The 26044-nt window shown below is 33.1% G+C and overlaps 1 protein-coding gene across 1 annotated transcript in view; it reads left to right on the forward strand.

The window, feature by feature from the left end:
* LOC126744524 (tyrosine-protein phosphatase Lar) overlaps positions 1–26044 on the forward strand; it is a 1889525-nt gene that overhangs the window by 379059 nt on the left and 1484422 nt on the right. The window contains exon 3 of the mRNA XM_050451972.1: positions 19618–19655. The gene's annotated coding sequence lies outside the window, so the exon portion shown is untranslated. The remainder of the gene's footprint in view (positions 1–19617; positions 19656–26044) is intronic.

A 26044-nucleotide genomic window follows, 5' to 3' on the forward strand; every position in this document is an offset into this window, starting at 1 on the left:
TCATAATTAAAATCGAGAAAGTTCAGCAAAATAACTGAGTGGGTAAGAGCCATTAGTTCGTAAATGGTACAAATAGGCAGGGTTTATGAAGTCTTATTAGTTTTTTGAGGTTTAATTAAGAAGCAAAGCAATAAGTAAGAAAAAGTCACGAAAGATATTTGTTTTAAATTAATATTAAAAGTAGTAATTTTCCAGTAATATTTATATGAAATTCTTTATGCTCTGACAATGGGTTGTTTTCTATTTAAAACTAGAAACTCTTATAGAATCATAGGTTTACGTTACTTTAACAATTTTTGATGGATTTGAATATTAAGTTAAGGTACCGTAGAGCCTATTGTAGTATTTCAAATAAACAACACAACGGTTTTAATATGTATTTATTTTTAAGTAAATAGTCTTACATGACAAAACTACTCTTACAAAAAAACTAAACGTCCTGTATTTTAACTTACTCTAGAATAACTTTTTATGAAGTGTCTAGCGTGCCTAGCGAAATGTAAAGTCTTGGGGGCACGTTCAAGTACAAATATGACACTTTTCCCCAAACAAGCTTAAAGAAAACAAAGCAACATTTCTAAGTTTGACAACTTAGAAACACAGTACTCTAAAGGTACCCATTCACATACAGTTTTCCTTCAGTTTTAGGACTGTACGATCTGAACTGAAGATTAAAACTTTCACAGGCCACACACAATTCAGTTAACTCAAACGATGCAGCCTTCAGTTTTTAAGACTGTCAGTTCTTGAACTGCAGGAAAACTGAACGTTCGCCACACACATAAACATTTTGCCAGGTCGTATCGAGCCATAAACAATGTTTTTAAAAAATCGAAAAAAAAAATTAGCGGCGCTTCTTGTGCTATTATTATTAGTGGAGCCAATAAAGGCAAAGAAACGTTTTTGGGTAAAAGATTGGTTGCCACAACGTGATAAATTATCTCATATGAAGTTGGTGCGGAAATTAGGAACTAGTGCAACTGACTATCTTAAAAATTACCTCAGAATGGATGACATATGCTTTAAAGAGCTTTTAAACATGGTTAGGCCCTTAATAGCAAATAAAAATACAAAAATGAGAAAATCAATAACACTTCGATATCTGGCAACAGAGCGAAGTTTGGAAGATTTAAGATTTTCGGCAATTATTTCTCCCCAAGCCCTGGGAAAAATTTATTCCACAAAGTTATCATTGTATTTATAGGGTCCTAAAGAAACAATATTTAAAGGTAAGCAAAACGATAATAACAACTAATATAAAAGAAAACAAATTTCACCTTAAAATCTTTATTATGTTGTAATTATCGTGCACAAAAATGTAGTCTATAATCTTTCAAAACGAATAAATTCTGATAGTTTATGCTGCTGCTGGTCTTGGCAAGACTCCGCTTGATTGTTTTCAGTACAAACTTGTGTCCTGGTATTAGAAGCTCCTGCTAAATATTGTTGTTGCTGGTTATTATAGTTGTAGGTTGTTTTTTGTCCACTTACAATTATTTGTCCTGTAGTAGCACTCGTACTGTAGACGTTGGTCTGATTTGCATTGTAGTGTGGATAATTTAGCGAAGCGTCATACGATTAAAGACTGTTTGAAGCATTATTTGTACATAAAACATCAGTGTAATCATTTAATTTGTTCTGAATTCCAAGAAAAACTATTTTATTTATTAAATGCTTTGCAATTTTTTTTTGATTCTCGTTCTTCCGACGTAATTTGCAAGCTCCATTATTTCCTACTGCATCAAATTCGTCCTGGTTGTGTGCATATAGGCTTTCACTTCCTTTCTGATTATGCTTTCCCTTGGCCTTTTCCGATTTGTTTTATTGGTTGTTGTTGCTAATGTTCTGCTTAGTGTTCGTGATGGTAATTGGGATGATGTAGTTCTCCTAGGAGTTCGAGATGGAACTGATGGTGTGCCAGGCATATCTAAACAATGTTGTAAGGATAATAGAGCATTTTTGTCAAAATTTTTTTTTAGTAGAAACCTGTACTGAAAATATATATTTAATGCCATTGTTAGGAAAGAACCTTTTTTATACTTCTTCATTAAAAGAAGTTCCATTCTCTAATACTATTTCTTCTGGAAGACCTAAGACGGAAAAGTAGTAATGCATCTTTTGAATAGTATTCTCTGCAGAAGGAGAAGGAATCATGTAAGCATCCAGCCATTTATTATGGTTATCAAAAAAAGTAGGTATTTTCTTTTTGGAAAAACTCAATATAAATTCGATCAAAATTTCTATTAGTTTTTGGCCAAGGTGCTAAAAATGAGGGGGTAGGGAGGAGGGAAGACGGAGTTTATAGTGCCTCACAAATTGCTTTATATCAGAATGAAACAAAGGCCACCAAACTTCACCCCTAGCCAACATTTTCATGCGGACTATTTCAATATTTTGGTTACGTGGTCATTCTTATACAGAGTGTTTCAGAACTATGGGATCAAACTTCTGGGGGTTGTTCACTGCAACAGAAGAATCCATTTGAGTATAGGAACCCATGTCCGGAAATGGGTCACTACGCCACTACGGCCCTAAGACGCGTTAAAATTTATAAAAAACATTAATTACCTAAATAGGATCTGCGGCATTTATTTTTACTTTTGTACATGATACCATAACAATTTCTCAATGTCATGTTTAAAAATTTTATAGCTTACAATTTTTAAACATTTATTGCTAATGGAAAACTTTACCAATCAAGAATTGGCGGATATGCATTTGGCATACGGAGCAACAAACTGCAATGCACAAGCAACATCGCGGTTGTATCATGAACGTTATCCCGAACGATAGCATCCTGGATACAAAAAGTTTATTGCGGTTCATCGGCGGCTCGCTGAGACAGGCATGTTTAAGACCAAGATGCATGATACTGGTGTTGCTCGAACCGTAAGAACGGTGGAATTTGAAGAAGAGGCGCTTCAGCGAGTTACCGATGAACCATCAAATAGCACACGTGACGTCGCTAAGAATATGAATACGAGTAAAGCTTCTGTTTGGCGGACTACACGAGCAACAACTCCATTTTTACCACTTCCAAAAATTTCAAGGTATGACTGCAGCCGATTATCATCCTAGAGTTTAATTTTGTCGATGGCTTCTGGATCACATCATTGCACAACCAAATTTTTTACGATATGTTTTGTGGACCGATGAAGTCTCTTTCACAAGAGATGGTATTTTTAATAGCCATGTTTGGGACGAAGAAAATCCTTATGCAATTTTTCCAAGAAAACATCAGAATCGTTGGTCTGTCAACGTATGGGCAGGCATTGTTGATGATTATTTAATTGGGCCATACCTTCTACCGGAACGGTTAACAGGACCTATTTATCTGCGTTTCTTGGAGGAAGTTCTCCCAGAACTACTTGAAAATGTTCCACTAAACGTTAGACAGCAAATGTGGTTTCAGCATGATGGAGCGCCGGCTCACTTTGCTGTACAAGTACGTGAGTATTTGGCTCAGCGGTTTGGGCACCGTTGAATTGCCAGAGGTGGAGCAGTTTCTTGGCCTCCTAGGTCACCCGATTTAACGTCGCTCGATTTTTTCTTGTGAGGACATGTAAAGTCTTTAGTCTACGAAACTCCAGTAGCATCAGAGCTAGACTTAATTGGACGAATAACAGCGGCATTTGAAATCATTCAAAACCAGGATCAAATTTTTAGTGTAATCCGCCGAAATCATGTGCGGTATTTAAATCGGTGTATTAAGGTTGGAGGAAGACATTTTGAATAATTGTTGTGATGGTATCATATACAAAAGATAAAAATAAATGCATCAGATCCTATTAAGGTAATTCATATTTTTTCTAAATTCAAACGCGTCTTAGAACTGTTAATTCTTAGCTGCGATTTAAATCAGAGTATTCGTTTGACCTAGGAGAAATATCAGTTTTACCAATCACATATAGAACATGATTAGAAACTGTTTTAATTAGGGTTAAACACTTTTTTAACGAAAGATGTGAAAATTTTCATTTATTCAAATTCTGACAACACAGACTCTACCTTTATCTCAATCTTTTTACCTTCTATATATACGCTTTTCATCAAGGCAATAATAAAGTGGTTTATTGTTGTTAAGCTAGATTAATAACCTCTGTACCATCTTCATAATCCCCGGGACACTGTGCGTTATCGGATAATGACATAACCTTAGCTTTTATTGCGGCATTTTCTTTTAATGTAAACCTACTTACCACAGCTATGATAATTACGCTTAGCTACAGAATCAGTAGCTGGGTTATGACATATCTGCTCAGCTAGATTTAATTGTTTTCACTCCGAAACGATAATCTCCAGCGCCACCGCAGTCTTACAAGCTTCACCAAAAGTTAAATTTTCGGTATTTAATATCTTTTTCTGAATGTCGTTCAGTGCCAGGCTACGAACCAACCTATCCCATAAATCTTCATCTAAGAATGAGTTAAAGTTGCAATGTTGTGATGGACTTATTCTAAGTCGTACGGAGAAATTAGACACACTTATTTTCAAATTACTGCAATTTATAGAATTTGAAGCATTCAGCCACGACTAATCTGGGTGGAGAAAAATGTTTATTTAGCACATCTAGAACCTAATCATAAGTTAAAGTAAATGAATTTTCAGGAGCAACGAAATTCTTTAAAATAAGTCTGTTTCGTGAAGTCTTTTTGGAAGTCTGTTCACGAATTAATATTATAAAATATTTTAATTTAGGATTATCCCCGGACCTTATTAACCATAAATAGATGCTTCATTCTCTCCATGTAACTTTCGAAGTTTGACCTAATACAACTGGAATCATACGATTCAATCGAGCCGCAATTACCAATCCTATCCTCGTCGCCAAATGTAGTGTTTGAAATAAACAGCAGTTTTATATGTATTTATTTTTGGGTAAGTAGTCTTACATGATAAAACTATTTTCACAAAAAAGACTGCCCAAAACTAAGTGTGCTCGTAACCTAGATTAACTTTTTACGGAGTGCCTAGAGTTATACCAAATGTATGGTCACCATAGGGTTCTAGTACAACTAAAGCTCCAATTTTAAATACATGACACTTATATTTGCAAATAATGCAAGGTTTTCTGGATATAAGGACTGCGTTGGATACTATTTGACTTTAGAAATATTTGATTACTGTGTGGAGGATAAAATTAAACCCTTTAACTGAAAATAATTATGATAAGATTACCTTTATAAGACTAAGGTGTCCTATTTACTTTGTATTGACATTTGACATCTGTGCGACAACAAAGCTGCCTTTAATTGTTTTCTGTTATTTGCTTTGTGTGAATTAAGAAACCTCTCTCGAAATAGGTTGATGGTCTTTTTGCCACCTTCTGTAGAACTAATTATGACCTATTGCTCAGTTAGTTTGTAAGGCTATTACTTCTGACAAATAAATATATTTATTCAATTCTAAAATTGATATATTTAACAAAGATTTAAATTATTTTGTGAAAATTTTAAGAAATAATTCTATTATTGTATTAACTTGATGTGGTTTTACATAAATTCAATTTAAAGCATAGAATTAAGCAAGGACTCTTTGTATTACCAAATAGAACATTCTAAATAGACATCGAATAAAGTTTTAGAGAAATAATATCCGAAAACAATCGCTGTCAAAGCTCGGGACATGTTGTCGATGCGTGCGAATGATTACGGCCCTCAGCCAACATCAGTGTGTAATCTGAACGAAACAATATGTGAATAGCATCAATCATGTCCTTTGTTTTGCGGTCGTATTCCATCAAAACGCTATTTATGTTTCCAAACAAATCCCCTTATATAGAAAAACGTGCTCCGAAATACGTCGCCTAATTAAATTAGCGAGGCCTGTATATGTTTTTGCCTTTTTTTCGCTAATTGCTAGAGTTGTAAATAAGGTTTGACGAGGGGGTTGATTGATGGTTGCAGACATTTGCTTCTTTTTTAAATCTGCTTTTTTTAAACTCTAATGAGTTATAAAGGCAACTCGGACAAATATCAAAACTGATCTAATTTTCTTCTTATAGACAGTTGAGGGCCGTTTTATAACCTTCCTATATTCTTAATTTTTTTTTATTTAACGGCTCTTTATCAGTGAGATTAACTGCCAGAACAAATGTTCCAAATTTTATTCTGCTAGTCACATAGGGTAAGTTTTATTTATTAATCTTGAATTTTCTTTTACATTTGAATGAATTTTTAACTTTAGAGAAGATAAATTTAAATCAACTAAAAAAAAAGCATATATTCCTTTCTAAAATACACTTTAATAGTTTAAATTTATAAATAAAACAGCATGAAAAATTAAAACCCAAAAGCATCGAAAAAATATCGGGTCAATTATAAACTCATCTGAATAAATTTAATTTAGAAAATGTAATAAAGTACAGGATCTATGTGATAAATTTACTAACTATGACTTAGATATTATTACTATATACATATATCGTGGGCTTAAAGGTAAAACTGACCAAGTCAAAAATATCGATTTTTGGGAAATGCAATTTTAAACTTGACCATAAATTTATGTCGTAATTACGAAAAAAGTTTGATTTTAATAAAAGTTTTACTTATGCGTTTATTTAAAATAAATTATTATCTTTTATTATATCCCTCAAAACATTTCAAAAAGCAGCCATTGATATATTTTTTTTAAGTGACTTGGTCATTTTTTCCTTTTTATTAAAATTGTTAAATACAGACTTGGTCAAACAGAATTCAATAGAATTCTAGTTATTGGTACCATAGCGACGAGCTAGCTAAAATCCTTTTTCTAATTAGTTATGGGAGTTTTTTAAATCAAACTCAGGATTTTTTACAAAAGAACTGATTTATACATAGTAAAATTAAATTTATTTTCAAAAACTTTAAGTTATTAAATTAAAAAACTCACTTAATCCGAGTCTGATTCTGTATCACTCTCACTTGCTGTAGGTTCTAGGATGGTATTTCTCTTTTGTTTCTCAACTGGTAGAGCCTGGTACCAATTGTGATATTCTGGAGGAATATCGTTTTGAGTACAAAGCTTCAAAAGACTATTTTTTTCTTCTCAGAAATACCTAACTGTGCCTTGTATAATTTTGGAATTACGTTGGGAACCGCATTTAAGCGACCTCGTCCAATCACGTTAATCCTTTTAAATTCTATTTCGCTATAGTTTAAAGAGATTTTGGCTCGGATTTTCTTTCTGGTAACGCATAACTTTTATTTTCAGCCATGATACCTTATCTCCGTTTTCATCTTCTAATCTATTTTTAAAAAAAGAACTTGCCAATGATTTTAAATCAAGAAAATCTGAAAACCTTAACTCCTTATATTGATAAGGCTCAATCTTTTTATTTCTAAGTCGCTTAGAACGAGCCAATCGGAACACATTAAGTAAATCATTCATAGTGAATATAGCAACATGTTTCCTGGCAGACTCAATAGCACTATGCATAGAGTCTACTTCCATGTAAGAGTGGCCTTTCTCCAAAAAGTTATGTTGTATGGTCAGTAAATGAGTATTTTGAACTAAGTACAAAAATAAAGCGGCTATGTACAGGGTGAGTTTTTCAAAGCGCGGAGTAGTATTATGCATTGATGATATTATTTATCGATGACGTGCTCCTGGACTATTATTTGGTTAAGCATTCTTCACGTTTTAAAAATATTTTGGACTATACAGGGTGTTCCGAAAAAGCAGGGCACTACAAAAGTTAATTTTTTTAAATGGAACACCTTGTATTGCAAAACATTTTTGAATTCTTTGCGTAATTACCAATCTTTTTTGATAATGGTTTAATATGCCAAAAATTAATATTTTAGGAGATAAATCAAATTTTGTTAAAAATTTAGAATTTGCACGCATCTCTTTAATATTAAAATTTAGCACCTAAATTTTGAACACAGAGTTAATTTTTATCATCAGAAGTAAAATAAAGTTACTTTGATATGCGTTTTGAAAGGCCAAACTTGCCCAACTTTAAATATAAAAATCTCTCTTATTTTAAATGAAACACCCTGTATATTTTCATGTCATCTAATAGCTTACTTAAGAGCCTATAAATTTTATTGATAATGTCCTATCTCTATATCTAACAGTTTTTGAGATATCATGGATTTTTCTGTTTTTCTCCTGTAAAAACTGACAATGCCGACTTAAAGTTTTGAAGCACCTCGTATTTTTTATGTATCCATCAAGGCGCCGTGGAAACAAATGAAAAAAATCTCAATAACAAAAAGACAGTTACATTAGCTAATTAGAGATTAATAGTTAGATTTGTTTTAAGGTGTTTTTTAGATATTTGTTTTCAATATTAAAAATGAATTATTCAAGAAATGAATTTATTGATATGATTTTTGTTTTGGGTGAAGCAAATAAAAATTGTTTGCTAGCTCAAAGGCTATATAGAGAAAAATATCCTCAACGGCGCACACCCAATTCCCGCAGTTTTCGCGTTGTTATGGACCGATTTATGACGACTGGTAGCGTGGATCTGCCAAAACGTAATGTTGCTAATAGGGTGGCAAATGAAGGTAAAGAACTTGAAATTCTTTTGCAAATTGAGGAGGATCCCCACATTGGTAGCCGTAGGTTAGCCTTACTTTCTGATGTTTCGCAGACAACGGTAAACCGGACAACACGGAAATATAAATACCACCCATATCACATTAAGTTGCATCAAGAACTTCACAATCAAGATTTTCAGCTACGTGTAACTTTTTGTGAATGGTTACTTCGCAAAATTAAAATTAATCCAAATTTTGTTAACTATATTATGTATTCCGACGAGGCGACATTTAAAAGCAATGGTGCTGTCAATAGGCATAATATGCACTATTATGCAACAGAGAACCCTCATTGGGTACGTGAGGTTCAGCACCAGAATCATTGGTCCCTTAATGTATGGTGCGGCATCCATAATAACCGTATAATTGGACCATATTTTTTTAATGAACCTTTGAATGGGCATTCATATCGAGTATTTTTACAGCAGCAATTGCCTGAATTATTAGAAGAAGTCAATCTCCAGGAACGGCAAAGTATGTGGTTTCAACAAGATGGTGCGCCTCCCCATTTTCATCGTGCAGTAAGGGAATATTTGGATCAAGAATATCCTCAAAGATGGATTGGTCGCGGAGGATTTGTTGCATGGCCGCCAAGGTCTTGCGATCTTACGCCGCTAGAATTCTTTCTGTGGGGTTATCTCAAAGATAAAGTCTATGCAACAAAACCAACTACAAGGGAGGATATGATTATTAGAATTAGGGATGCCTGTCAAACCGTAACACCAGGAATGTTATACCATGTTCGACAAAATATAATTAAAAGAATTAATATTTGTATCGAACAAGGAGGACATATCTTTGAACATTTGTTGAACAGAAATTAACTTTTATCATATAAAAATAAGTGAATTTAATAAAAAGAAACGTCCATAAATTTGTTTCATTTTATAAGAAAAAAATAACACGAAATGAAGAAATATAAGTATATTTCAAAAACTATTAGAGATAGGGATAGAATATTATTAATAAAATGTATAGGCTCTTAAGTAAGCTATTAGATGACATGAAAATATACAGGGTGTTTCATTTAAAATAGGAGAGATTTTTATATTTAAAGTTGGGCAAGTTTGGCCTTTCAAAAAAAAACAAAATAATTGTATAACAAAATGAATAATTTTACATAGCACGCATATCAAAGTAACTTTATTTTACTTCTGATGATAAAAATTAAGTCTGTATTCAAAATGTAGGTGCTAAATTTTAATATTAAAGAGATGCGTGCAAATTCTAAATTTTTAACAAAATTTGATTTATCTCCTAAACTATTAGTTTTTGGCATATTAAACCATTATCAAAAAAGATTGGTAATTACGCAAAGAATTCAAAAATGTTTTGCAATACAGGGTGTTCCATTTAAAAAAATTAACTTTTGTAGTGCCCTGCTTTTTCGGAGCACTCTGTATAGTCCAAAATATTTTTAAAATGTGAAGAATGCTTAACCAAATAATAGTCCAGGAGCACGTCATCGATAAATATTATCATCAATGCATAATACTACTCCGCGCTTTGAAAAACTCACCCTGTACTGATGCAAGTATCTGAATACATGCTGATCTCTGTTACGTCTTTTGGAATTGTTCTTACCCACTCAAATAATGCAGTTCCGATTTCGGAACTCCCTCGTTGACCGTTAGTCTCCGTCCACGCGTAGCAATATGCATTATTTGGTGTCGCTGCTTCATAGACAGTTAAGTTAAAAGCACATAATTTCATACTGTAATAAAACTGGGATATATCGGAGAAAGGAATTTGCAAAACACTTTGCAAATCAAACGTGATGCTAGTAAAATGCTTATCATTAGAGGCTCGTACCTTATCCTGCATCTTGGCAGCATTTGCTTCATTGCGCCGACGTATGTGTTCTTGATAATCCTCAATGGTTATGAGTTTATTTTTGTATTGTTCACAAGTGGAACATTGATCTTTTTTAGGCTTGAAAAAAGCCAAATTATATTTACTGCAAAAAATACGTCGATACGTCGCTTCAGAATCTTTTGGCTCGTTATTGCTGTTATATGCTTCTATGTATAACTGATACATTTTTGTAATTGATAGGCTAGGGTCCAAGTACTTCCGGTTATTAGATTTTCTGCAATAATGGGATTCAAGGGTAGGGAAACTTTCGATGTGGCTTTTAACTTTTTCTTCTAGCTCCTGGGAAGTTTTCTTACCTAGTGCCTTACAACCACGTTGATCTGGTAAGTTAAATAAGCCATGCTCATTTACTCCAGCAAAGGCATGGTCAACGGGCCCGTGAATAATGCTTAGAGTGTTTAAAAAAACTTTTTGCAAACACGGATTTCGTGAGCCTCTTTTTAAAAAAAATATGATCTGCTTGCTTGCTTTGCCGGTCAGGTTTCAGTGCGAGGCATATACTTGGGTTTAACTGATTTTACACGGGCCAATATCTAATCTTTTTGTCGATCATAATTTAATTGCCAGTAGGTAGCACACAATTTTCTTCTATCGTCCAAATTAAAGTGTTGTTTACATTTAAACTTGCAGAGCTCGCAATCGACATCTTTGGGAATTTTTGCACTTCTCATTTTTTTATTGGTTTCATAAGGTTCCTCCAAAGACCTTTTCTTTTTATTTATGGCTGTTTTCCACTGATCAGGGTATGATTTTTTCCACCTGCTCTTTTGTTTAGTTGCAGTAGATACATTGTTGTGCTCACCATCATGATTGTCTTCATCGTCAGTAGGATTATACTCGTCTGAACTACCTTCTTCAAATTCTACCACTCCCATAGGAGAGTGCGGATCTTCATAAAGGTTCGCATTCAGATTTTTAGGGCGAAGAATACGTTGGGTGTCTGACGTCGATGGTAAATTAGTGTCAGCGAAAGTGTTGCAAACCCCTTTTGTCTTTTCTGCCACAAGATCATATTTTATAACTGAAAATAAAACGCAGTAATAATATAAAGTAATATAAAGACCTTAATTTACACGTACGAATTCAAAATAGAAATAGGTACAAAACACACACTTAATGCACTTAATTTATAAGCACTAAAAACATATTTTTTTACTAATACAATAGAAAAAATTATACATACTTATAATAATTAATTAGTTTTGTACTTTTACTATTTTGATCAATTTTACGCTCTATTCTATGATGGGCTTTAAAAATTCTAATCCTGAGGATTTGAAAAACAGAACATTCCTATTCTTTTTAACCATTATTCAGGCACAAACTTGCATAGGATAATTAAAAAAAACAAATCCTAACCTATTTACTTAGTTATACGTACATAAAAAATAATAATACTGTATACATATAACATAACAATGTATGTACATACAGAAGAAGCTATACTTAATTATAGCAAAGAAAATATTTTTTATTTAAATTATTTCAAGAATATTTACCTTCAGCTACTGCTGAGGAAGAAGCTGAGGTGTTTTTATTTACAGGGGCATCCTCTGATGCAATGATGGGATTGATAACGGTTTCTGAATGACCCAAAACATTAGCAACATTTGATATTTCGTTAGTTTGCCTTATTAATTCCTCATACAGTGGGCCTAGAATTAAACAGTTTAATTTAAAAAAAAAGAATATAAAAACTTTTTACTGACCTAACCTATAAAATGTAAAAATCTAATTATATCGATACAAAACTTACCTTCAGCATCAATATGAACAAGAGTTTTTGATTTTTGTAATGCCAATTTAGCAATATATCGAGATCTAGCACTCATTATAATAAATAAATCACAAAAAGCGGCAACTTCACAGCGCAAAACAAACAAAACAACTGCAAACAGTAGTATATCAATGACTAAGTATATCAAAACCATATGCATAAATGATTAAGTTTCGTCAGGTTAAAGTGACCATGTCTACTTGGTCACATTAAAATCTGATATGCTATAACCAAAAGTGACTATGTAGACATGGTCACTTTAACCTGACGAAACTTAATCATTTTTGCATATGGTTTTCATATACTTAGTCATTAATATCGGCTTAAATAGAGATGGTAAATTTAAGCTGATATCAACTTTCACTTTAGAAAACTTGATCATTATTAACTTATTTTATGTACCTGCTTCTGAACCCTGGGAGGACTTGGTCAGTTTTTCCAGGCAAGGATATATGATTTTTTAGAGAGTTGGTCAAAAAAACAGAAAAATGGCGATTTTGGACTTGGTCACTTTTACCTTTAAGCCCACGATATTATTATACATGTATATATTATTTTATAACTTCTGTAAAGAACAACTGAAGGAACAAGCAAAAGGACAATCGGGGCAGTCTTTCTGAACATAGTACCTACATAGATGTTCGTAGGACTTCTTAGATATGAAACTCATAAGAGTTAATAGAACACTGAACGTAGATTGACTGTTGTGCCCTCTGAATGTCGACCAGTAGTACTAACCGGAAATAAAAATGGGTTTGTGACGTCATACTAGCGAGTAATTTAAAATTTGAGTATGGCGCCAAATTTGAATTACTCTCTACTATACCGTGCTCTTAAAAATAGTGCCAAATGTTTGATTCTTTCGGAAATTGCAAATAAAAGTAGTCAGATTGAAACAGTGTTAAATTAGGACATTTTTTTTCTTATTTGAATTCCTCGATTTGTCCCAATTTGCATACTATAATTTCTGAAAAACTTATACATTTCCTAATAGATACATAGATCTGAGTTTAAGAAATTAAATAATAAATAGTCGCAAAATGTATTACTATATTATAAGAGATTATAGCCAAAAATTCACAAGTAATACAATAAAAATTAACAGTTGCATACGCTTGTTAAAACATTCAATAAAATATAAAAATTCCATAATGCCTTAAGTTTCTACTTAATTTAAAAGTAAAATAGAAATTATTCAGGGAATTACAAAAGGTTGTAGTAAATGTATAAAATAAAAATTTAATAAAATCACCAAGAAATAACCGCATCAACAAATTAGTAATAAAAGAAGCAACAAGTAAAAATTATAGCAGCAGAAATAAAAGATAAAAAATGCACATATGTTATACTATATTATAAAGAGTTTATAGAAAAAAAATGACAATTTATGCAATCAAAATTAATAGGTATACATGCTTGATAAAATATTAATTAAAATATAAACATTTTTCTAAATTTCATAATGTCTAAGCATACAACTTAAATTAATAATAAACTTTATTGTATGAAGAGCAAAGTTTGCAAAGTATACTTCATACAAGGTGTGGCAAAAGGTTATGGTAAATGTAAAAAGGAAATAAAAATTTCTCTCAATTCACTATTATTGCTTAGTAGATAATATAAATTAAATAATTAATAACAAATTAGTAATGAAAGGCATAAAGAAAACATGTTAAAAGTAAAATGTACAGGAGTTACCATTTTTTTATTTGCCTTTGAAAATTTTAGATTTTAAGATTTTTATAGAATCCAAAATTGCTCATGCATTGAAACTGTTGAAATTGCTCTTCCCTCAGATTTGGCCTTGGCTTTAGAGTAAGTTTTGACATTGAGGCTGTCAAAAAGTCTATACATAGACAAGATAATTACTCTGGGTATTGAGCTTCACTGCGCAGTTATTACGGACTTCACTATCTAGAAATAGAAAGCATTTTTTGAAGCATTAATTTTTAAAATCATTTCACAAAATAAATTCTCACCTCATTTTGCCAAATTATCCTTCTAGGATCCTAAGGTATTACTAAAGACCCGGGCGCAGTTTTTTAACTTTCAACCCATCAGGATTTTCTGTTGTCGGTTGCTGCTCTACATGAACAAAAGTGGTTAATTCTTTATAACTGTGGTCTGAAAAAAGACATTTTTAAATGGAATGTCGTATACATCTTAGCTCAAACAAATATAAGGGTATTATTTTATTGATTTTAAATATATCATTCAAAATATTGTTTGACCACACAACAGTGGTTTCAGTCTAAGAGACACTTTACTAGGTTAAGTATATTTTTTTTACTATGATAAAGCTAAATTATTAATTAAAAAACTTCGTTTATCATATCTTACCCAAGTAGTTTATTATTTAATTAAGCTTAAGCTTACACCTCTAAAGAGTTAACTTGTTGTGAAGACCATTCTAACTTAACTTGTATTAAGCCTGGGAGATCAACTGAAGACATGGCATCTAGTTTAAGGCCCTTTCTTGAATATAATCATAAATGAATCAGGAGTAAAATAATTTTCACATACGTAGAATTTTAAATAGAGTTATTTAATACCGAAATGTTCATAGTTTTAAGGCTTAAAAATGTAAACTCAAGTATTAAAGATATAAGGGCTGTTAAAAAACCATACATGTCTTTTGCTGTTCATAGATTTAACACAACAGCTTCTTTTTCTCAGAATCTATTCCTCACTTCTGTTGTTTACATTTTCCCTTGTCATTCTCACCATAAAAATTGATTGCAATAGCTACTTATGCAAATGTAATGTCGCTGATGTCTATATTCGATTCAAAGTTTTTACTGCTTATTTGTCAGTTCCTTTACAACAATATAAAAAACTGCTTTATTAAAAATTATTTTTTATCCCACGTATCAGCACACCTAAATGAAAACAAATCACAGCTAATCGCAGATACATAACACACTGAACTGGATACCTGGAAAATTGTGCGAAATATGAGCACAGGTCAATTCTGTTTAAATTTTCGGCAAAATTTCACTAAAGGCAGTTAGTTTTTCTGCAGAAGTAAAAAGAAAGTGTCTCTGAATAAAAAATAATTTTAGGGACAAAAAGGCTTCTTTGATTGAAATATTAACTAAAACGAAGATCTTTGTCCATATGTAAACCTAAATTTCTCGCGGAAGCTACAAAAGGAAGTATGACCCCTCCTAGGTTAATATCAACATTATTTTTGACAATCATTTACTATTTTTACTTGCAAAACATAGAAGCTTGGATTTATTGAAGTTATAAAAGTTTTAGATTATGTTCAATAGACATAGACCTAATGGTTTCTAAGTCGTGATTAACATGCTGTGTTGCATCAGCAAAGTTGGTGGCATCAAAGTTATATACCAGTTGCGTATCGTCAGCAAAGGCGGTAGCTGTACAGAAATTAGTAGAACGAAGAATATCAGCGGTATATATTATAAAAAGCAAAGGAGATAAAATAGAGCCTTGAAAAACACCGGAATGAATACTTAGGGTCTGAGAAGAAATTCCATTGTATGTTATTTTTTGAAATCTATTATTAAGAAAAGATGGGATAATATTTAAAGAAGCATCTGAGCACCCATATTAAAGCAGTTTGGAATACAAGAGTGCATGGTCCAGGATATCAAAAAATCGGCTAAATTTATTTTCTCTGACATAAATCTGTGAGAAACTCCTTAATGTAAACCACCGCCAAGAGTAAACTGGTTCAAATTTACTGTCAGACCAGAAGACTTTATAGCTATTAAGACATAATTTTGTAGTGGATATTTCTGACCTTAGGCAGGTCTCTGTAGTGCATAAAATGTCAAAATCATAAGCAGTGACTCAGTTTAAGTGTTGAAACTACGAATTCATCAAATCAGGTGAAAGTACTAAAAATAAAGACGGACCTAGTTTTTTGCGAACCATCAGAATAACTTTTGCAGAGATCATCTTCGATCCCTTCGACGCTATACTGCGTAACCTTAACATACTAACATACATAGTCATACTTTATCTATGTAGACTTGACTTAGCATTATTGCTTTTTTTTGTGCTTTCAAATAATCCTATGGTTAGAACCGTTGGTGTAACACTCAAATCACGAAACAGTTTTACCACTAAGACTTTATTACATTCTCGGTTCCTATTTTGCTAACAATGTTTTAATCTTTTCCAGAAGATGGTAACACTTAAGTGCTATAATAAATAAAATCTGAAAATAAATCGGTATTAGATATTATAATACAATTTAATAGTATTTAAAATTTAATTTAAGATATTAAACTTCTTTCTTCTTTTATTGAAGACTATGATGCAAGAAGGGGATATGTGCAAAATTTGGAAAATTGAGGTTATTTTGGATGTAGTTTAGAAAATATGTTACAACATATCCTCTATGATGTACTGGTGCATTAAGGGTATATGTGTAGTGTAACTTATCCCGTTCTTGCACCACAAATACTTTTCATTTTATGATATAAATACCACATCCCTTCCCTGCAGCAGTAAAACGGTCATATTTGTTTACAAGCGACGGAGTGTGCGGGAACGCTGTTGGATAAGTAGTTAGTATTTTGTTTTCGTAGACAAGAAAGCTTCGCGCGTTGTAATTCAGGTTGGTTTTTGTTGCAGTTTTTGTTACATTGTTGTTTTAAAAATAAATAATAAATTATTATGAGTACTGAAAGTGTAAAAGAGGATAGTGAGCCTTTTCAGAGTTTGGAGAGCGAATATCAACCATCCTCACAAAGTTCATCTTCTGAATGTGAAACTGTCGAACCAGTAGAAGTACCAGAAGCCAACGGGACTATAAAGAAAAAAAGCGTGATGTGAAAAGTTGGAAAAGGAATATGCAAAAGGTAAAAAGAGCTAAAGGAGAAACCTATAAGTCCATAACGTCGGGAGAAATAGTACCAGCAAGGACACAAGGCAGTGACTGCAAATGTGAAAAGGAGTGTATAAAAAGGCTTTCTCCTGATGAGGAAAATAAACTATTTTCATCATTTAATGACCTTGCAGATCAAGAAAAACAGGATTCATATTTATCTAGGTTAATTACGGTTAGCCAGATTAGAAGACGTCGTAAAAATAATTTAAACATTAATCCACAAAGAAATTATACCTATAAGTATAAGGTAAGCTACTGAGGGTTTTGCATCTTGTTTTATTATTCATATTTTAGCTTAGAAAGGGAGCATTCGAGTTACCAGTCTGTAAGCAAGCTTTATGTTTAATCCACGGAATCGGCAAAAAGCGCTTGGAACGCATAGCAAGTCATTTAACAGCCAACGTAACTCCTGTTCAAGATAAAAGAGGTAAGCACGGTGATAGACCAAATATGATTCCGGAATTTTTAAGAAAGCAAGTTCGTGAGCATATTGAGAGCTTTCCTAACCAAATATCGCATTATTCTCGAGCAAGAAGCAGCAAGCAGTATTTGTCTCCTGATTTAAATCTTACAATCATGTACGATCTATACCTGAAAAAATTTGAGCCAGAAAATTACAAACTAAAACAAGACAAACTACCGTTTAAACCTAAAATATGTTATGATTTTTATGGTCGTTATTTTCGGGAAAATTTTAATATCAGTTTAAGCCGTCCAAGAAAAGATACGTGCAAAAAATGTGATATGTTCGAAAACAAGATTTAGGGAGCTGAATCAGAAGAAGAGAAGAAAAGTTTCGAAACCCAAAAAAAACTACATGTTCTAAAGTCTGAGTGGTTCTACAAAGAACTGAAAGAAAAATCAAAAGAGGCAGAAGAAAATGATCATGTTGAACTGTCTTTTGACTTTCAGCAAAATATGCCACTTCCCAAAGTACCATCTGGAGATGCTTTTTATTTGCGTCAGCTATGGGTTCAAAATGTTTGTGTGCATTCGGCGAAAAAAAAATCGGGACATTTCTTTATGTATGATGAAACTATTTGTAAAAAAGGAGCCAACGATGTTTTAAGCTTTTTACAATATTATATTGAGAACATACTCAGCGCAAACGTAAAAATTCTGTACTTATTTAGTGATAACTGTGGCGCTCAAAATAAAAACCATACCCTGGTTAGGTTTTTAGTAACTTTGTGTTATACAGGAAGATTTGATACAATCGTGCATCGTTTTCCTGAGCCAGGGCATAGCTTCTTACCATGCGACAGGTTTTTCGGCATAATAGAGAAGAGAAAACGTCGTGTAGATAGAATTTTTTTACCGCAAGATTATATGCAAATTGTTAAGTCATATTCACGAAAATTTCATGTTATTGAAGTTAAACAATCTATAGTTTTTAACTAAACTGATCATTTAAAAAGTTTTTTTCATCCATCTCCAAAATCTGAAACAAAAGAAAAGTTGTCAATTTCCTCCTATAGGGTATTCAAATACTTCAAAAACATGGGTGAAGTTGCTTGTAGCACGTCAGCTAGCTCCGATGCTCCTGTAATAAATTTTGCATTGTTAAAAAATAATGTAAATCCTACATTAACTAATATGGAAAATGCTTACTTAGATAAGTTGGCTTTGAAAGATTTGAAATATAAAAATGTAATGGTGCTGGCCAATGAATATGTAGGAAAAAATGATATGAACTTTTGTTTGTCTCTTAAATCAGATAAGTGTTCAAATAATCAAGATTCGGCAGTTAGCGAATCCGATAATTCAGATGTTGAATAAGATTTTTTATCTTAGGATTTTTGTTGTAAATTTGAACGTATTTTTACAAAGCATTATTTCTATATCTAGAAGTACTGAAATATGTGTTACTTTTACATTACCATATTTTTAGTTTTTATTTTTTAGCAGCTTTGCTCTTTTATAAAAGGTTATGTTTTTATCTAAAGTAAAGTATTAGAAAACTAAAAATGAAGTTTCATTTAAAACAATAATATTTTTTACCTATCCCTTTCTTGCACCTTCTTTAAAAAATATATTTAAAAAAGACTAACATATCCCGTTTATGCACCACAAATCTTTTTTCGCAAATTTCTACCTTATTTCTGAAAATAATTTTACATTTTATAGATCAAAACAATCAGTTTTTATAACTCTTTTTTAAATAACATTAAAATCAACCTAAAAAAATAAAAAAGTTGTTTGCTCCTTCTGTGAAATCTAATAAATGTTACTTATCCCCTTTTTGCATCAGAGTCTTCCTAGCCAGAGTCCTCCTTGACCTAGCATTACTGCCTTTTTTTGTGTTTTCAAATAATCCTATGGTTGGAACCGTTGGTTTATGGTTGGTTTATGGTGTAACACTCAAATCACGAAACAGTTTTACGACTAAGACTTTATTACATTCTCGGTTCCTGTTTCGCTAACAATGTATTAATCTTTTTCCGAAGATGGTAACACTTAAGTGCTATAATAAATTAAATATGAAAATAAATCGGTATTAGATATTATAATACAATTTAATAGTATTTAAAATTTAATTTAAGATATTAAACTTCTTTCTTCTTTTATTGTAGGTAGTCACTTAAGCTGATATCTGACCTGAATTAACGTGGTAAGTTTTATTCTTAATTAAATCTAAGATTTTTTTTAATGGTTCTAACCATCTTGGTTTTTGAGTTATTTGTGAATTTCTTTAAAGAAAACTCTTCTCAAAAACCATTATTTTTCTTAGTATTCTATATATTGTAACGGTATTAGAAACGCCGCCAATACCACCTATTCTTCGTCATTCCGGAGTGGGCACACTTGTGTCATTCCGGTTCTTTTTGAATCCAGCTTGTTCTAAAATATCTGTAAGAAGTTTTGAATTAATAAGGAGGACTACTGCATTATACCCGCAGTCAGATGACATCGTGGAATAAATAAACAGAATCATAAATAATCGGTATTTGGCAAAAGTATTCTCTAGTCACCAAAAAAACTGAGATAGGTTTCTTCATTTATTCCTGGTGGCTTATCGACATTCATCAAAGTTATAGCGGGATTCGTTACGTACTTGACGTAAGTCCACTCTCTAACATTTGACGTCGCAGGGTATTCGTCAACCCTCCTCACTATTTTTTTGTACAGTTATAGGAGCAAAGTTAATAAAAATGCCTCTCGGGTAAGCCTTTAAACAGTGGAGAAACCAGGTAGATATTGAAAGTAGACTGTCCGGTTATAATGAGATCTTATTGCTATTAATCTTTATTATTACAAATACGATAACAGATTTGGTTGCTTAAATATAAACAAATGTGTCTTTTAAATCTAATAATCCCCCATTACTAATTTCTATGATTAAGCATAGGCAGTTATTTGGGAAAATGTACCGGGAAATGCGGCACTCTATTAATGACGCAAAACAGTATGATTCAAGGGAAGGGGTTATGACATTTTTGTACAAGCGGATACGGATGACATTCCTGAAGTAAGCGAAGCAATCTTAATTAATTAGTCAAGATTTACCACTGCTCTGTTAATATACGGATAGTAATTATAATGTCACGGACTCGGTTATTACTTGTCTTTCACCACTTTTAGAAGACAAGTAATAATTAATAAACGTGGCTACTGCCTGCCCTACAAAACACGAAAAAAGATAATGTCCAAACAGTAGTTTTCATCAATAAAATAAATTAAACGGAAAGTACGGCCGCGGACAGAGCAGGAAATAAAAAGTCAACAATAAAAATTATCAATTAAATACACAATTAATCCGCAGTGAGTGTTCCACTGGTTCCAAACAAGAATATAACTTTTCACGAACGAAATTAATGAAATATTGTTGTAATCATCCGTTTACTACCTGCCCTACAAAACACAAAGAAAGATAGGGTCCAGGCACCAGTTAATAATACACGCGACTGTGGCTTGCCCTACAAAACGCGAAAAAAGATAGTGTCCAAACCATTAGTTTTAAAAGTACATAAAGCGGAGCGGAATCACTATGAATATTCTAATAACAAATCACAGATAAAAACTCACAGCGGAAAAATAAAATACCGCCATCTTCCAAGCATGTAAAAATGGAAACCAAAATCTCGTAACGCGGATAATTTTACGATTATTTTACAACATAACTCGCTTACTACCTGCCCTACAAAACACAAAGAAAGATGAGCCCAAACAACAGTTTCAAAATAAAATAAAACGGAAGAAGACGGAACGATATTAATAGCAACTGATACGATAGCAATCCTAATACGCGAGCTTGGAAGCGGCCGGTCAATTGTCAAGAGGTGGCTCTTACCTAACCCAATTCACACTGCCAACGTTAAAACAAAGTTCAATGTAAATATTGAAAAAGGGAAAAATTACTGGTACTTCGCTCGAAAGGTGGTACGACCTTACTGCGACGAATCTGTGAGCCTTTTTATACTCATGGCAGGGATTTGGATGCCGACGACTCACGAACATCCTCGGAATCAATCGTTGGATAAAAATGCAATTGGGAAAACTTAATAAAAATAGAGTTTTCCGTTATAAAAACGGTATGGATTTATAGACTATGACCGTATACGGACAACAAAATGAACAGCGAGATAAAAGTTGGTCACATGGGTACAAGAAAACCAGCTTTCCAGAAAAACTGCGGGAAACCAAATCATGATTTATGTATATTATATTTTGTCAGACAAGGCATGTCCCTTCATTTAACAGGGCTTCCCAAGATAGGTTAACCTTGATATTTGCATAATAGAACATGTGAACATTGCAACAGCGTGAAAGGGAAATTCATGAAAATAACTGGAAAACTGGAAGCATAGTGATGAAAAACCTCTCAGTTTTAGGCATTTGTGGTTCTTTACTATCCTAAGCACAACAAGGGCTAAAAACAATAAAGGCAGAGATTACAACATAGTCAACGGAGAATCAGGTATAACGTATAAGAAATCGAACCTTCCCTTTACTATCAGGCTAAAAGCCTGTTTCAGTTGGTTGTTTCATATATGTTTAGGATTACAAGCCCCTCATAACTCACAGGTAAAGCTTAAAATGCACCTTTTTGTAATGCAAATTATAAATTTAGAGGTTAAATGTTAACAAGGCAAAACTATCTAAGTTTTCTTATAAAATACTTCCTGGGCTAACCCTTATTACTATAAAATAAAAAATCTTGTAACTTCGTTACAAAGTACAATAGAATTTCCGCCTCAAATAGTGATGGGAAGAGAACTCCGTCTGCCATGCGAGCTATGGTTGCTTGCCAGAAGCCGATGTTACGGAGGAAGATTATGTCAGTGAGCAGCGTAGAAAAATAGATGTATCGACAGCCACTAACGGCATTGGCAACACCGTCAATACCGCCTGTTCTTCGTCATTCGATCATTCCGGATTGGCAAGTGATGGGCACACAGCATGACATCTTTGGAGACGCATGAAAGATTGTGGTTCTCTTAGTATACAGGGTATCCGAGAGAAAACAGTCCACCCTTAAAATTTTGAAAAATAAATTGTTTAGCCCAAAATGGTCAAACACATCATATTTCATACTGACAGTAACATTTATTGACAGAAATTGCGTTTCTTTAACTCTCTATTGACGTTATCTCTTCATCAAACTCATTGTTTTTATTGGAAGTAGGAGTCGACCAATCCCTTTAACTAAAGGTAATTTTATTCTCTACATAGCCCTATTTTTATTTTTTTATTTTACCAATTCTTGAATTCTCAAGAAATATTAATAAACCTGGCTAACGTTCTTCAAAGTTTAAGTCTTGCATTTTTGTTGCCTGTCTAAATATTTTTTTTGTTAAGTGTTATCTCTAATCAAGAGAAAAAAATACCTGTATACTTGCAATACCTTATATACGCTGCAAGAAAGTATTAACTTGGTGGGTCTTTATTATCAACAAAATAAGTCTGCTAGAGCAGCAGCACGTGCTTTTAATGCTAATCATCCGAATAATAGGAAGTTTCAAGGCAAGGGTTAGTACAAACTTTGGGACGAATGCTTCTTTTATTTACATCAGCGTTACTCAAAGTGTGCTCCGCGAAACCTCCGGTAGGGCTCCGCCAGCAGTCATAATAAATTAATGCATGTATTAAAGTGGACCCTATAAGAATAAAGTTGTCTAAGATAAAAATAAACAACCAAAACGAAACGCCTACTTATAGGTGTTACTGGTACATATACGAAAATTTAATATATGTATTATTAAGTGAATGCCCGACCTATTACATCGAAATGTTACAGCGTTACTCGGTTCGTCGCGCTGTTTCTCGTGCTCGTGCGTCAACGCGTACTTCGGAGAAAATCGTCTGGCTCTCCGAAGTTTCTGAGGAATTCGAGATGATTCGATGGTTGCTGGTATAATATAAAGGAGGATTGTTTGGCGCGGAGAATTTATTAATCAAGCAACGTACCGCAAAATGTACTCACACCGCGCTCAGTATTTTATGTTCGCTTGACTTGTTGTTGTTCGTAGTGGTTGTAAATCTCATACTTCGTGCGACAATAGATACTATTTGTCATAAAATTGACCAAATCAAATTAGTGTTAAAGAAGAATGGAGCGCTGGCTTAAAGGTGTTGCAAAAAATGTGGTTCGCTTGGATGATGCGTCAAATTCAAATCAAGGTGATATGACGGCGTCAAGTTCTAGTTTTATAGAATCATACATTTATCTCGGATTTGTTGATTCCAACGGCTCACCTCTTTTTATGTTGTGCAGCAAACTCCTTCCTAATAGTTCGATGGTACCCACTAAGATGCGCCGACAGTTAGAAACTGTACATCCCGACTTTAAAAACAAAAGTAAAGAATTTTTTCTACGTAAAAAAGAACAATTATTAAGAAGCCAAAAAACTATGATGTATGCGACTCAGACTGTGAATGAAAAGACCACGGAGGCATCGTATTTGGTTAGTTACCGCATTGCCCAAGCAGGAGAAGCGCACACTATCGCTGAAAAGCTAATAAAACCATGTGTGGTAGACATAACGAAATGTATGCTTGACGAAAAATCTGTAAAGCATCTTTCTACAGTGCCGCTTTCGAACGATACAGTTACGCGCTGAATTGGGGATATTGCAACATAGATAAAACAAGAACTGGTTTGACGGCTTCAAAATAACAAATTCGTCTTGAAAATTGTTGAGTCGACTGATGTTGCTGGACCGACCATCTTGCTAGTAATTGTGCGATATCAATATAAACATTCACTCGAAGAAGACTTGCTTATGTGCTCATCGCTGCTTACTAACACAACCGGAGAAGACATTTTTATCACGATTAACATATTTTTTGAAGAAAACCAACTCGATTGGAATGATTGCATTGCTATTTATACCTATGGAGCCAAGGCACTGACAGGTAGAACAGCAGGAGCAATATTACGAATAAAAATGAAAGCGCCAAATTGTAGTTCCAGCCACTGCATCCTGCATAAACAATCACTCGCGGTTAAGAAAATGCCACCAAATCTAAAATTGGTTCTTGATGAGTCAGTAAAAATAATTAATTTTGTCAAATCACGTTCACTGCAATCCCGATTGTTCTCAATATTATGTGAAGATTATGGTAGCGATCATAAAACACTATTGCTCCATACTGAAGTAAGATGGTTGTCTGGGGGTAAAACTTTGACCAGGCTTTTTGAACTAAGAACAGAATTAGAAGATTTTCTTACAGATGTTCCTTTTAATTTAGAAGACCGTTTGTCCAATAAAAGCTGATTATTTAGACTAGCATTTTTAGCAGACATGTTTGGAAAACTTAACGAACTAAACCTGTCACTACAAGGAAAACAGACAACAGTTTTCAATGCTAACAACAATATAACTGCCTTTAAAAGAAAATTAGATTTTTGGATTACTTGTTTTGGTAAGAGAGAAATCGAAAGCTTTTCATTGCTAAGTGAGTTTCTTAGTCACCATAGTCTTAGTGATACAGAAATATTTCAAAATGAAATATTTGTTGAATTGGTGCAATATCTCAATGATCTGCAAGGGACTTTTGAATCTTACTTTCCTGAAGAACAGAATACAAAACTGAAAATAAACTCATGGATTCAAAACCCTTTTTCATCTAAATTGCAGAAACTTGAAAATATGTCAAATCAGATCTATGAATCATTTCTAGAAATGACATCGGATACAAGCATGGAATCATTGTTCAAAACAATTTCACTAAATGATTTTTAGTGCAGGGTTCGTGAAGAATATCCACAACTTGCCACAGAGGCTTCGAATGTTCTTCTGCCGTTCCCAACAACGTATTTGTGTGAAACGGGATTTTTAGCATATACAGCTACAAAAACAAAATACCGCAATAGATTGGATGCCGAACCAGATATGAGAATTCAACTTTCTTCTATCAAGCCTAACATTACCCAGTTGATGAGGAATAAAAAACAATTACATGCCTCGCATTAAATGAACTTAGTGTTATCATTTGCTTACTAACTCACTACTTACTGTATCTATCTTTTTTTGTATGATTATTAATAAACAATTCACATATAACTGCTTTTGCTTTTAGTTTAGGGTTTAGGGTTCCGTTAAAAATGTAGTTTTTTAAAGGGGTTCCGTCACGAAAAAAGTTTGAGTAACACTGATTTACATACATAGTGAAGTCAAAAGACATAACTGTCGATACTGGAGCGACACAACTCTTCATTTATTTTGAGAGATATATACGCAGCAATCACAAAAACTTAATGTATGGGCTGGTATCCTGGGAGATAATATTGTTAAGGAGATAATATTAATACCTGAGATACTTGAGCAAGAATATTACCTTCTAGAAAATGAAGTGATATTTCAACAAGATGGGGTACCACCATATTACGCTGCTACCATTCGTTATTTTTTGATCGATGTATGTCTTGGTCGGGAGGTACCGTAGACTGGCCTGCCAGATCTCCCAATCTTAACCCTTTGGATTTTTATAAAGTCTTCGAAAAACCAAAATCTGCCACAAAGCGTGAGACCCCCTTGAAGACTTTGAAGACTCCCT

Source organism: Anthonomus grandis, chromosome 1 (assembly GCF_022605725.1).
Source record: "Anthonomus grandis grandis chromosome 1, icAntGran1.3, whole genome shotgun sequence".
Classification (NCBI taxonomy): domain Eukaryota; kingdom Metazoa; phylum Arthropoda; class Insecta; order Coleoptera; family Curculionidae; genus Anthonomus; species Anthonomus grandis.